At 36.1% G+C, this 15613-nt stretch overlaps 1 long non-coding RNA gene across 1 annotated transcript; it reads left to right on the top strand.

Annotated features, from left to right (window-relative positions):
• The first annotated feature begins 6310 nt into the window (after positions 1–6310).
• LOC135153493 (uncharacterized) lies at positions 6311–15588 on the top strand. The gene is made up of 4 exons (XR_010292867.1): positions 6311–7038; positions 7875–7990; positions 11634–11892; positions 13060–15588. It is a non-coding gene; the product is annotated as an uncharacterized LOC135153493 (long non-coding RNA).
• Positions 15589–15613: the final 25 nt, after the last annotated feature.

Here is a 15613-nt window from a genome sequence, read left to right as displayed (position 1 = left end):
AAAAAATACAAGAAGATAGACTAGAAGAAAGAAAACTAGCTGAACAGAGAGGTCTATTAACAAACCATTTCAAAAAATGGGACAAGTTTATTTTCTAGAGATGCTGGGGCTAAGAAAATTCAAGCATACATTTAGGTGGACAAGTTAGATCATGATTGCGGCACAGAATGCAGATTGAAATGGAGGGTAGCTAGGTTGAGGGGAGGGAAGCAGGCCGCGCTTCCTGGGCTGGGCTTAGATGGGATATGGAGGGGGGGGGGGTTACTCATTCATTTTACTCATTCAATTTAATTGCGTTGCTATAAAATTTTTGTTGTTGTTGTCTGTATTTTTTTTTTCTACAGACTAAGTATTTACTTTGTTGTAGATGACTCGAATGTTATATTCTGTATTTTTTGTATGTATAATTTTTTGTATTATGAACAATTATTTATTTGACTTTGTGAACAGTGTTTTGTTGATATTATATTACTTGTATGAATTTGAATTGAATGATTTTAATAAACACTATTACAAAACAAAAAAAAAAGCATCATCATGGTAAGAAGAGTATTATGCTGATGGTTCCGTAATGAAGATATTGATTGTTGTATATATTTGCTTTTTTTCTCTGAATTTACTTATCTATTGAATAAAACCATTCCTTACAGATATTGTTAGAAACAGATAGATAGAGAAATAGAAAAAAAATCCAGGATAAAACAGAATAACATTTTCATACATGACATTATCTTTGTTAAAATTTACACCTACCGCAACCAAGCGCTTAGGGTGTGCTCGCGCACCCTTTTGAATGTCACCTCATTTTTTTGTTAGTATTCTTTATCCCGGTTTATGATGCAAAATAAGTGGAGAACATACATTTGTACATTGTAAAAGAAATGAGAATTGGAATTTTATAGAGTGTATGAAAGGTTAGTAACCCCGTAAACCGATAGAATTTCTCAAAATGGCTAATTTTCAGGACAGTTAAAAAAAAAAAGCTCGGGATTCGCGCTCACATTGATCTCGTACACAGTGGCGTAACTACGGGGGGGGGGGGGGCATGGGGGGGGGCACGTGCCCCCCCAATCGGCTGGCCAAAAAAAAATAAAAATAAACGGGGAAAAGGAGAAAAAGAGGGAGAAAGGAAGAGAAACGTGGTGGGGAAAGAAGAAATTATGTTCATTATAAATGTTATATTATATCATAACTATGTTATATTACATAAGAAGCATTTTTCATAACTTTGTGAAACATTATTTGCTCAGGGCCTATGTCTTTATTGTTCCTGGTGCTCGCATAGACTGTTTAACGAGATATATAATCCTGTTGTACTAAAACCTCCCGTTTTCAAATCAATATACTGTACACCAAATATATTTCCTCGCAATTCGAGTTATTATTATTTCATGTAGTGACATTTGCTTCTTTTTCATGACTACTTAAAGTGATTGCCCGATTTAAGGTCTTAACATAAAACATTTCCTGTCTGTGCTAATTTTCGCATTAGTTGATAGGTGAGATGTCTGCTCTTCATGAATTCCTAAAATCAGTCCTTTTCTGATCTCAATATCAAAAATTTTCAGCTCGCGCTTCGCGCTCGCATCATTTGGTTAGTGAAATACGTACGGTCTTAGTGAATTCCTGCAAACAAGCCTTAGAATGCCCCTCTTCAGGTCTGAATTTCCTAAATTTTCAGCTCGCGCTTCGCGCTCGCAGTATTTGATTAGTGAGATTCGTATAATAATCATGATTACCATGTCTACAAAAAGTGCTAAATGTGTTTAGATGTAATTCTAACAAAATCAGCAAAGGATGGCACTAGCATAAAATGACTATGCTGAGATATGTATACTCTTAATGGATTCCTAAAATACAAAAATTCCCTGTTTGGGGTCAATATATACAAAAATTTTAGCTCGCGCTTCGCGCTCGCATTGTTTGTTTAGCGAGGCAGGTACGTTTCATGATTACAAAAAATTTGCTTATAATGTCCCTTTTTAGGTCTGAATATCAAAAAATTTTAGCTCGCACTTCGCGCTCGCATTTAATCAGTGAGATACATATCCGTTTAATGGCACTGCATGTCCTTAAAATGTCTCTATTAGGTCAGTATACCTGGCAACTGAGCACGCTTCGTGCGCTCCCTAAATGACTCGAATTTTTTGCTGTGACCCAATGCCGTGTACGGCATTTAGAGAACATTTAGAGAACATTTTTTGCTGTGACCCAATGCCGTGACCCACGGTACGCCACTGCTCGTACATGTAAGTAGTACTAATAGTCTTCATGTAGAAATAGAGCTAACTTGTACTTAAAACTGTAGTGTTAAGGACAACCCCGGCGGCGTACAGATGTGGGGCTTGGGGACCATGGAGGAAAATTTCAAATATTTTGTCAAAATCTATTACAGTATTAGATTTTTTGCATTAAAAGGAAAACAAATTAATGCTGCATTTTACATCCTATCTGGCCTCTCAGAATTCTAGACTCATTATTCAATTAACAAAAGTTGGGTCGGTCATCCCATGGCCGTACGCGGAGTGGGGGAATTGGCAGGAAAAAATCACAAAATTAACCAAAAGTGTGCACGAAATCATTCCAAATCACTTTAGAAAATGTTAAAGCGCCCAGTGACAAGCTCGGTCGCTTCGCTCCTTGCTTCGAGTTTCTTCGAAATAAATTTCTCATCTTACCCCCCGAAAAAAAAAAATTGCGTACGGCCATGGTCACCCCCCCCCCCCCCACCATGAACACCGATCGACACCCATTGTCAGAAGAATTTTTTATATGAAGAAGTTAAAGTACATATGGGTGATTCCATACGTGTCGTACGGGACATTTAGAGAACATTTGACAGTTTTTTTACAAGAAAAACTAAAAATATTCCAGTAACTAAAGGTGATCATCAAGTACTACCAGAGTGTTAGAAAAACCAAGACTTAACATGACTTGAATTCACATCCTGTATAATACAGATTTAAAATAGTAATGTGTCGTACGGACGCAGAAAAAGTGGCTTTTTTCGAAACCTCAAGTTTGTACTCTAAAGTCTGTGAGTTGGACAGATAATTTTCATAGAAACTGAACTCAAATTGATATTCAATTACCCAAGAACAAACACGTCTATGAAAGAAAGCAAAATAAACATTCATGAATAAATAAAGCAAATTACAATTTTGGAGAACATTGTGGCGTACGGGACACTCAAAATGTGTCGTACGGGACATCTCTAAATTGAAGCCAAACTTTCTTACTTTATGTCTCTTTGACTTCTTCAATCACTTTATTTGGCTGATGATAATGATAATCCTATCAAACTAAAGACATTCATTATGTTAGAAACCGCTATTAGCTGAATGTTTCTGTCAATATATCATAAACAAAATAATGTCTCGTACGGGACACTTGTGTGTCGTACAGGACACTTCTGTGTCGTACGGGACACTTGTGTGTCGTATGGGACACTTGTGTGTGTACAGGCACTTGCGTGTTGTACTGGGCAGTCTGAATAAAACAATGAACTTTTTATCAATCAGAAGGGGAGCATTGCCCCTAAATTCTTCCCTTTTAATGAAAAGTCTTTTAATAAGTAGTCATTCAGGACAATATAATTAAGTAACCTCAATATATACAATCGGGAGCAATATGTTATCATTTTTTTTCATGATGGGAAATGTACAAGGGTTCACAGCATTTTTACGAGCTGAAAAACTTGAGGTTTTGTGTGAAGCTATATTTTAGTTAATTAACTGATGATTTCCAATACACTATTTAAACAATGAATGAATGAAACTGTTTGTGTAAATCATGGGGCTAAAATGTTATAATTTTTCATACAAAATGTATCTATATACATGATATATGTCACAACTCTCATGTGTAATTCCTTTTTTTTTTCTAAAGAAATGCGGTTCTACTTTTTCAAACCTATCTGCATTTCATGAAACCATATGGTTTGTCTTATTCTCCAGAATTTTTTTGAACAACATGGTTTGTCTTATTTTCCAGATTTTTTTTACAACTTAAGGGGTTTCAATACAAAAAAAAATTAGTGATCATCAAGGGAAGTCCAAATAGTTGATTGATATGTAATTTTTTTTACATCTTATAATAATTCCACATTAGCACGCAAGAGGAAGTCATCTTCCAGGCTAGGGTGAATCAATTATAAAGGTTTTCTTTTCATGCTCAGTGACAAAGAAATTAACCTGCTCTGACCAGTGAAAATCACCAGTTTAGCTGAAGGGATTCACAAAAGAATACACCTACATGAAATCAATTAAAATAGTTAGAATCACCTATTTCATGTTCTATGGAAATAAAAAAGTATTTTTTCAGTTCACTTTATGTCAAATCAATTACTTGAATTAAAATAGGCATACTATTTATAGTTTCTGAATCCAAATCCTGCAATTAAATGCATTTTATATTGTGTGTCGTACGGGACAACTTTTAATAGGACAATTATTGAAAAATGAAGGGCAGTGATAAGATCCTTATGGGATAAATCGATCACCCATGGGTCACAGAAAGAGAAACTGATATTGTGAAATTGCATCATCAAAAATAAATTTGTAGGAAAAACTTTTGCATTTTCATGTGTCGTACGGGACATTGCCAAAAATAGGTTCGGAAAAATCAGGGCTGCCCCTATTATGGATGATGAAAACGTTGTAGATATTATTTGGAACCATCAATGATACATTATTCCATTGACCTGCAATATTTTCAATCTTCTCGTGCTTTGCCAATAATTGTTTCAGGCAGTCTTTGTACTGACTATTTAATTAGCAAAATTATTGAAAATTTAAAATTCCATTGATCCCCCCAAGAAAAACTATATCTGACTTCACTTTTGGTTGAAACTCATGATTTTCATAAGATTTAGGTATCATTGTAAAATATTACACTACTTATGACTTCTTGAAAGCATGTTGAAATGTATGATATTTTTGAAGTTCTAGTGTGGAATCGCCCATATATGATTAATTTTTCGTCAGTGAAAGTGAGTGTCTTTTTGAAAAGGAATTGTTTCATACGTAGGGTTTACAATTATTGTCACTTTGCCAATAGTGTACTGCAGGAAACTTCGAATTTGGTTTACTGCTGTGATGGTCTTAATTAGATCCATGGTTGTCATAATGGCAAACTTACTAAATTGTAAGTCTTTATGAAATGAACCTAGGAGGATATAGGAAGATTATGCAAAGTACTTATAAAGGCCAAGTCCACCACATTAAAAAAATGATTTTAATAAATAAAAGAAACAAAATAAAGATCATTAAATTCGGATTTGAGCTTTGGGAACTGACATTTTCAGGTTTCGGTTGAGACAGTTCAACGCATATCATGGTGAGTATGCAAATGAGGGAATGAAGTTCACCCTTTCTTCATTCTTTGTTATATATAATATGAAAATCTTAATATTTTTTCTTGAAGTATTGGCAAATGATAAATCCAATGTCAGCGGCGAATGTCACAGATTATTAGGGGGTCAGTAATCTGAAAAACACTCCAAGTGGTACTCCTGGCTGAAAATGATTTAAAAAAAAAGAAGAGTCAAATTCACTTAGCAAATCGCTGAATAGTCCATCAGAATCTAGAAGCAAATAACGAAGTTAATGAATTCTAAACTTTAGCAACATTTAGTGAAAACATGTACATGTATATGCACACTGTTATGAATAAGCATTCGATGGGCTGATGATTTCATGTCCAACTTTTCTCTTTCTTGTGTTATTACATGAAATCATAATTATTTCATATTTTCATACCTGTGTGTATGATGTGTTTTTCTTGTAACAAAACAAGTTGCTGCAATGACTACCTTATACATTAATTCAGTTTTCATTCTTGGTGGGGAAATTATGAATGAACACGATATCAAATATATATAAAATACAAGAGAATAAGTGGGGGATATATAATCATCAGCTTGCTCATAGCATATTCACCAGGACATACAAAGAGCAGTAGTGCCGAAATGCAACGTTTTGAAATATCACATCTTTGTTAATTCTTGCCCGATTTTGATGACATTTTCTGTGTTTTGTGTGTCTGATTTTCTATGATCTCTTCAAATCATATTATTTTCGGCCTGCAGTACCCCTTCAACCAAAGGTAAAGATTTTGAAATTTCACGATAATTTTGAAATTATCAGTAAGTATAATGTTAAACATTAATAGGGGTGATTAATCTGGTAATGCCGAATAGGCCTACCATTTGGTTTTTCACTTCACATGAAATTCATGCATTTTCTTTCGAGAAGAGAAGACATTCAATATACGTAGATCTCTGATGGCTGTATCCTTTTGATTGTTTCATGATTGCAGGATTGCACCGCGTATGCTTCGGCCTTCTTTGATGAAGAGATAGATGAACCCCTTGTGAATTATCAAAGACTGAATCCCCATCAGGCAACCAGACAGCTTCCAGGCATTATACAGGCAACGTCATCCAAACAGCTTTCAGGCAGCATCCCAGCACCATACCAACCAAGCAACCAGACAGCATCCAGGAACCACACCAAGCAACCGGATATCATCTAGGCACCACATTAAGCAACCAGACAACATCCAGACACCACACCAAGTAACAAGACAGGCACCACACCAAGCAACCAGGCAGGCACCACACCAAGTATCCAGACAACATCCAGGCACCACAACAAGCAACCAGACAGCATCCAGGCACCACACCAAGCAACCAAACAGCATCTAGGAACCACACCTAGCAACCAGACAGCATCTAGGCACCACACCTAGCACCCAGACAGCATCTAGGCACCACACCAAGCAACCAGACATCATCCAGGCACCACAACAAGCAACCAGACAGCATCCAGGCACCACACCAAGCATCCAGACAACATCTAGGCACCACACCTAGCACTCAGACAGCATCTAGCCATCACAATCAACCAGACAGCATCTAGGCATCACATCAAGCAACCAGGCCGCCTTCAGGCACTTTATCAAACAAATGATCCTTGATGCAATCAGTGGAGGTCTCACCATTCCATCTCCTCATGTCCCTGAAGCAGGGAAGACAGGGTAAGAAGATGAATAAAAGGGAGGAAATCATAAAGAAGACGCTGATGTTCCTTAAGGTAAAGATAGAAAGTCCTCGTCCAGAAATTCAAACTCTTTTATTTTCTGATTTGTTGATAAGATCAGTGTATATGTCTTTTGAGAAAGCATCTTTTCAAACCAGTGTGTCATAGTATAATCGATTGTGCTTCGTTTGGGGTCCCGTGAGATAAGTTTAGTTCAGATAAAAATTAGAATATCGCATGCAATTATTGGTTATTTCAGAAACACAAAATACAATTTCTCGTACATTTGTGATAACTGTCGCTTCAATTTTGGATGACCGGAGCAGCAAGGGAGAGGGCACCAGACCATATTATGATTTAGCCATCATGTATTTAATATACAAGCAAATGTTTGTGACGATTTGTATAGATGTTATTTTGGTTAGTTTGTAGATTTGTTTATATTTTCAGCTTGTTTACATACAAGAGAACTGTTGCTGAGCTTGTTTCATGAGCGTCTTTTAAAGGTGTGTGCTCTCTAAAATATACACTTTTATTAACATTACTATAGTGCAATTTCATAATCTTCTTGTACGTCCGACCCCATTTTTCTCAAGTTTAATTCACTTCATAAACTGACCAAGTCATGGTCATTTGAGCGCATTAAAGACTGTCAAAAGAACAAGAAATCAGAGAAAGAAAATTCTATGAAGGTCCCACTTATATGGGGGGGGGGGGGGGGGTCGGACGTACATATTTTATGGAATTGCCCACATTGCATAAATTTGTGTTCTCGGTTAAGAAAACATTGTTTCCCAAAACAATTATTACTCTGTTTGTCTCTCTGCCTTACAGCCCATGATGAATGCAGCACCAGTATCTTGGTTCTCTCACCTGGCAGCTAGTGCTCGTTATCACTGTTGGCCATCACAGTCAGTGTCGTTGATATAGAACACATCTATAATACTCAGGTAACACTTGCTTTATCCTCTTTAAGGAGTATAAAAAAATAGATCATGTTGGTGTTTCAAAAAGACGTTCGTAAGTTACGATCGACTTTACGAACCACTGGTGATCATATACATGGGCGGAAATCTCTCCCCGAAGGTAGGGGGGACCAGGAGCGGATCCAACTCCCGTCAATAGGGGGGAGGGCAAATTTGTATCACCCATATTCTCCCCGATCGGCCGCTCAAAGTTGATTTTGGTTTGTTTCTTTGAAGGTGTTGTCCCAGTGGCGTAATGAGCCAAACATTTTGAGGGGGTTTGATACGGCGTATCACGTAAAGTTAATAAGAAGTTGCGAGCGAAGCGAGCGAGCAAAAATTTCAAAATGTTCATTACAAAAATCAAAGTTTGTGATAGATTTTGACATGACATTTGGAAAACAATAGGCTTTATATTTCACCCTTATCCCTTTCTTTTTCTCTTTTTGTTTCTTGGTCGTAAAAAATTGGGGGTGGGGGCAAAACGCCGATGTCCTAACAGTCATTTCTAACTTTATTCTTATAAAAAAACATTAAAAAGTGTATTAATCTCATAAGCTATATTTAAATAGTGCGAACGCGAAGCGCGAACTGAAATTTTTTGGAATTTCATGTATTTTGTCCTGAAAATTGAATACTCTGGGCAATGTGTGTGAACCTGAACAAGATGCGTATGTAGCTAAATAATTACTGCGAGCGGTTCTGGCTTGAACTGTAAGGGACCTGTGAAGGACGTTTTTCAGTTAGCCATTAAGACGATACACATTTCAACTATTAAATAATGCGAAGCGCGAGCTGAATTTCTTTTTGACATTCCGTCCTAAAAAGTTGACATTCTAACCACTATTTATAATCATTAACGGTATAGGTATAAAACCAAACATTTAATGCGAGCGCGAAGCCCGAGCGGAAAAATTGAGATTTCAGACGTAAAAATGGGACACTCTATTCGTGTTTTGTAAATCATGAAAAAGATGGGAAATTTGGTCTTTTCCTACATTAATGATGCGAGTGCAAAGCGCGAGCAGAATGTTTTTTCATATTCTGATCTGAAACTGGATAATTTTAATACGTTTTGAATAAAGATCAAGCTGCGTATCTGAATAAAAATGTGTGCGCGTGTTTTAGAGTTAGGCAGAATCTAGGCATTCTGAATACATTTCATTTTTTATCATGAAAATCAATGATGCAAGCGCGAAGCGCGGGCGGAAAATACTTGATATTCCGGTATGAAAAAGGTGAATTTAAGCACTATCTAAAGCACTGTGTAGGGAAATTGTGAAGTGGATATGGATAGCACTTAATAAATGATGCGAGTGAGAAGCGCGAGCTGATATTTTTATTACTATTTTGACCTGAGACCTGGACATTCTTACCCTAAGGACATTTTGTCATATGAAAATGATGACCCATCATCCTATTCTGTTATTAGGAATTCATGAAAATTTTATCTATCGTATTTATTAATGTTATAAGCATAATGAGTGAGTGACATTGAGGCCTGAAAACTGGATATTTTAAGCACTTTTTTAATCATGAATAGGATTTATGAGTTGATATATTTTCAACAATAATGCCAGCGCAACTCGCGGACGAAATTTTTGATAAACTGTCATAAAAGGGGGATTTTAAGTAATTTGTTATAGGATTAATATATAAAGAATATTATGGAATGAACAGAGACAACAAATCAAATCAAATGAAGCGAGCGCACAGAGCAAAAAGCTGCAAATGATATTCACACAATAAAATGGACATTTTACAATTTGTAAATCAAACGAAATAATAAAAGCTCGATGTTCGAGGTGAAATATGCATTGTATATTTTAAAACTTGATATCTTAAGCTTCATATCAGCCTATTAAACACGATATGTATTTCGTCGAACAGGCTATGCGAGCGTGAAGCGCGAGCAAAAATTTTATATAGTGATATGAAATATATTTTCAAATCATTTTCCAAGTCTTCCCTTGACCTTATTTTATTCACTCGTCTCCCTCCTTTTATTTTTCCTCTTCATTTTTCCTCCTTCCCCCTTCTTTTTTCTTTCTTTCCCCCTTTTTTCCATTTTTTTTCTCCTCCAAAATAGTATTATTTCGATTTTTATTGATGTATTTCTTTCCATCATAAAAGACCAAAAATAGTAGGGGGGACAATTGATATTGTGTTCCCCCTACTATTTTGGGTAGGGGGGACGCGACCCCCCTGTCTCCCCTGGGATTTCCGCCCATGATCATATACCCTGGTATTTAAAACAACACGATTGGAAATCTGCTGTGCATCATTCACCACAATTAAAAGGTCATCAGTCATATGTAAACTCGCTCGTAACTTAACCCTAAAAAGACTGGGGGCCATGATGCCCAGCCTCAAAGCTCCGCGCGATGTTTCCGAAATCGAAAAAGATAGCGCCGCAAAAGTTATGACTCTTTCCTTTGAAGTCTCGATCAATTTTTTAGACCAAATTCGCGACATACGGGTATTGCATCGCGACGCCACATGACTTTTTACAAGACAATGTCATGCCGAAAGTGGCTCATTTTTATACTTTGTGAACAAAGTTTATGGGAGATGAAATTCATAAAAGGGTGATTAATTTTTTTCTAATTGGTCTGCTTAATTAATTTAGGGTTTAACTTAGTTGTCAACTAGTCTGTAATAATTTTCATTGAAAAAAAAGCAATGAAAAAAATGAAAAAACAAAGAAATACATAAGGAAAATGTTGGCTTTCGGAATTTTGTATTTGTGGAAACCTTTGAATTAGATTACAAAGATGACATCTGGAAAAAAAAAAATTTGAAGTGAAATTGGGTGTTGAATATGCAAATTGTAAATTTGCATATTTTATTCATAATAAATAAAAAATAATTATTTTCAGAATTTTGTTTATACTGTAATGTAGTTTATGTGATAAAGAATGTGCGTGCCAAATTGCAGCGTGATCGCGCGAACGGCGGTCGAGATCAGAAGGGGGGCATATGATGGCCCCCAGTCCCCAATCATTGTCAATACACCTCCAGTAGCCCAGTCCTTTTAAGGTTAAGAACAGCTTTAAATGAAACGCACACAAGGCGGATCATTTCATAAAATAACTTGTGGAATGTTTTATCCGACAAGGTCTATTTTATCTGGCAGTTACTAAAGTAGCATTGCTTATTAGCCAATCAAAAGCAAGAAAAATTGTCTGATCTGACAACTTGTCGGTCGATAAATGTCAATGTTCCCCTGTTTTCTGAAGCGAACGCCAAGGCAACTGACGAAACGGAGTTTGAGTTTGATAGCCACCAGTCATTTCAGTGGTGTGGATTTGAATCCCACCGCTGCCACCAATAATGTGTATTGACATCGCGGGGTACTCATGCTGCTCTCGTTTTGCGATATTGCAAATCATTGATATCTATAATTGATACATTAACGAAAAGGTCATCTCAACGAATGTAACGTTATTAAAAGTGACAAGAACACTACTTAAGTCTGTTTCTGGTGTTCTTCCAACCAGTCACTTCCCCCTGTTGATTTCAACATAATCGTGAAAGTGATTCAGATATCATTGTAGATATTTAACACTGTATAATGATACTCAGCTGGATCTCTGGACTCCTACCATGCATTCTCTTCTGCTTCTAGGATTTTCGAAACAGGATGCACCACGGGCGCCACCTGTAAAGTACTTGCCGTTGACATTGTGAGTCAGCATCTGTAGACTTGCCTTCCCGACTTCCTACCGTTTGACCCAAGACACTCTCATGGACATACAGATGAAGAAGCAGAATGTGCATTAGAGGACTCTCGCAGAGAACACATCAATCTAGAAACTGAAATGACATCTGAAAGTAGGCCTATCCAAATCAAATTCAGCTGTTGGCAATATCTTGCCATTTGACAGGTGAAATTTCTTGTGTGCACTTTATAATTACACATTTAAAAAAGAGGGTTGAGGTTTCGTGTGCCATTGAGTTTTGAGATTGATTTTGAGAAAGTTTATGTAAGGAATAATAACTTAATTTTCGTGTTTTGGGTACATTTTGTCACTGATTGTCAGCATTTTATCTAGTCCCTCTCTTTTTTTTCTGTCAGTAAATCGGGCTAGATAGTACTTAAAAGGGGTAATCTGGGCTAAAATAATAATTACATCTGAATGAATGGTGTAAAATTTGCAGAACAAAACGCTGAAAATTTCAAACTAATACATTTAATCAACTCTTATTGTATCACCGTAATGTCCATAAAATCATTATGTGAAGAAGGAACAATTCTAAAATGTAACTTTTATTTTACAACCTATTTTAATCAAATTTTCAAAGCTATGCCTGTTTCATTTTCTCTTTTTATCAAATCAACTTTTTTATTGGGGTGGCATTTTCCTTTAGGTGAGCTCCAGACCGCATTCCTGTAGTGACACCCATTCGCCGTTGGGATAATAAAGGGAAAGTGGTAGCTTTGCCAGAGCTAACCAGCCGTTAGCAATTTTAACATTAAAGGTTCAGTGTCAGAGATACTGAACATCACCAGCAAGAGAAAAACAGTGATTGTAACATGTCATTCAGGACACTAGGAACGATTTTGGAAGTGGGGGAGCGCATTTAAACAAAAATTGACAAGCAAAAATAAAGTTTTCGTTCCCCTCTGCCACCCATGCACCACCGCTTCCCATAGTTATCCATTTAGTGATAACTGTTTAAGTGACGTCGACTCCGATTGGCTGATGTCACTCACTGTAGGGATGAGGTATGGAGCTTGGGTTTTAGGTATTTGGGTATTTTCAAATAAAGAACATTATCTAAAAACATTATTCAGCACTGCGCATCAATATGAACCAACTTTAATTGAGTAGCAATACAGGATCCTTTAAATCGATGCGAGTAAAAGAAATCACCAAATAGTGACAGCTATATGTTAATTTGAATTATAGTGACTGGCATAGAAAACTTGATCGTTATTGGCTGCTGGTCCCTCAATACCATGGTGGTTAACCTAATGAAAAGGCTACAATTGTTGTATGGGTAACTCTTTATGAAATTGACTCTTGGTTTGTTATTTTTTTCTTGATCAGCTCTGCAACTAACCTGTTGTCGACCAAGACTTCAACCTCGTTTAATTCGAGCGATTCCCGCCAAGTTCATCCTGAGCTACTATTGGAAGTAGATACATGCTCAAGTACACATCACCATCCATACAGCCTGGTCAGCGAGGAGTGGAACATAGCCGGAGTTTACAGTCCTTGTAAAGGTTATGAACTACCGTTGCTGACAAAACTAAAGCTATTAGTTATTACTCTCAATCTTTAACTTTGAAGGTCAAGGGGTCAAGCCCACCCCAGAAAATGTATATTTGAATTGATAGAGAAATCAAACAATCATAATGTTGAAAACTTCATCAAAATCCTTTCGCTTATTTTTCACAAGACAGTTATTTGGAAAACTCAGTGACATGCAAATGAGAGAGTCGGTGATGTCCCTATCTCACTATTTCTCTTTTTTATTTTTACCGTTTTAATTACACAAATATTCCCATTTTTACAGATTTGACATAAAGGGCCAACTTTACTGAACCATAAAATATTAAAACAATGGCAGTACCACATGTTCAGGGAGAAATATAACTTTGTTTCACAGGACTATTAGATTAGAATATCTCATATTTTATGTAATAACCTACAAAATAAATATTGATTGGATGACGCCTTCAATACGTCAATCCCCTCATTTGCAAATCGAACAGGATGTGCATACATAGGGGAAGGCGGGGTAAGTTGTGACACTTTTTGCATTTTGCATGTTAGAATTGATATGACTAATAATATTGTAAAAATAAGTACCTTGCCTTTAAATTTGATTCTTGGGAAATATTTTCACCTATATATAACTTTCTACCCCCACACTGAAATTCATTGTGACCTTTGAAAAAATCGATGTCAAATGGCTCAACTTGCCCCATATGTGGGGTAAGTTGTGCCACCTTCTGTGGTAAGTTGAGCAAAAAAAACTATGTACAAAATGTATGCGGGAAGAAGCAGCATGTCAATTTTTCATTTCAAGTCTTTTCACTTGCTAATTCTCTATAAATACTAACATCCTCTAAAAGTAAATAAACTGTCATGTAAATTTACACCTTTCTGCCTGCATATCAATGACTTTTCGAGTTTTTTTAAATTTTTCATTCTTATTACCATAAGAATTACCATGGCTCAACTTGCCCCATGTTGGCTGGCTCAAAGTACCCCAGTCCGAACTTAATGCGATATTTTCACATCCACACATTTCTTATGCATCCATCATTTAAAAGACTATGACAAGAATGAAGATCCATACCTGGACTAACAATATTGTTCTTATTTCTTTATTATATTTAAAGACGTGTGTGGGTAAAAGCGCTCCTCTATTTTACACCCTTTTTTACTTTTTTGGCTGAAATTTGTATTTTTCCGTCTAAAAAGTACTTTTTGTTTCAAAGTCAGAAACAATATGGTTGGGTAAAGGGTTATGTAATGGGTCATCAATACATGACACCACCACAATGTCTGACTCATTCATTATTGGCTGGGGGTGGTGGCTCAACTTGCCCCTATGCTCAACTTACCCCGTCTTCCCCTACTGTTTTGTGAAATTAAATAATTACTTATTCGACATCCGATTTTGATGAAAGTTTCAGTGTTGTACTTGTTGGATCTTTCTCTTTTTATTCAAATCAACTTTTGTCGGGGTGGACTTATCCTTTAATATTCAGTTTGGGATCATCTCTGGCATTTAATTCCAGTAGAGATTTCGTTTTAACTTTCATGGGCAAAAGTGAAAGAAAATGTATTTTAAGAATAAAATTTTTGATTGAATATGACGACGTACATATCCATGTATATATATCTGAAAAAAAAATAAGTTTCAAATATGACGAACACGAAGAAAAGCAACTAGCATAAAAACATAGAATGGGCTTAATTTCAGTGTTAACGCCCGTCTGCAATCGAGAGGGGAGCAATAAGAAAAAATACCCCGCAAAACGTTACATTATCCTTGTACTTATTAGTCCTTTCTCGTTTCAATTATATTTTAGATAACCAAACTCTATAGTTCCGTCAGCGACAGGAGCGCGCTTACATTTATTTCGGCCTGTGCGAGTTTGTAATAAGTAGGCCTTATTCAAATCAATATCAAATTAGTATGTGTCATATATGCCTATTTCGATACAATATACACTATAGTATTCATTTGCATCTCTGCGAACAAAATTCCATGCAATTATTTCTGTATAGTTTATTGTTAGTAGTTGGTTTAATTTTAGTGCTCCCATGCCCCAGTACTTTATGAATATATATATCTAATTTTGGATGCCTTGAATATTATGACCAGAAGCTACAGGTGAAGGCAAAGAAACCGTTTTTTCTATTATTCACAATTGCAAGGACCTACTACAAATCGTTGTAGATCCATGACAATTGTAATGATTTCATACTCTCAGATTTGATTACTATTGCTATGAACATCATAGTTCATCCTCGTTCAGACATAATCTGCCGAACTTTTCATAAATGAAATAATGAATAGATGAATTAATAGTTTGAATAAATGGATAAGTAAGTGAATATAAATAAATAAATAAATAAATAAGAT

This window comes from Lytechinus pictus, chromosome 3 (genome assembly GCF_037042905.1).
Source record: "Lytechinus pictus isolate F3 Inbred chromosome 3, Lp3.0, whole genome shotgun sequence".
In the NCBI taxonomy this organism is placed as follows: Eukaryota; Metazoa; Echinodermata; class Echinoidea; order Temnopleuroida; family Toxopneustidae; genus Lytechinus; species Lytechinus pictus.
Note: the sequence above shows the minus strand (reverse complement) of the source record. Positions and strands in the feature narration are given on the sequence as shown.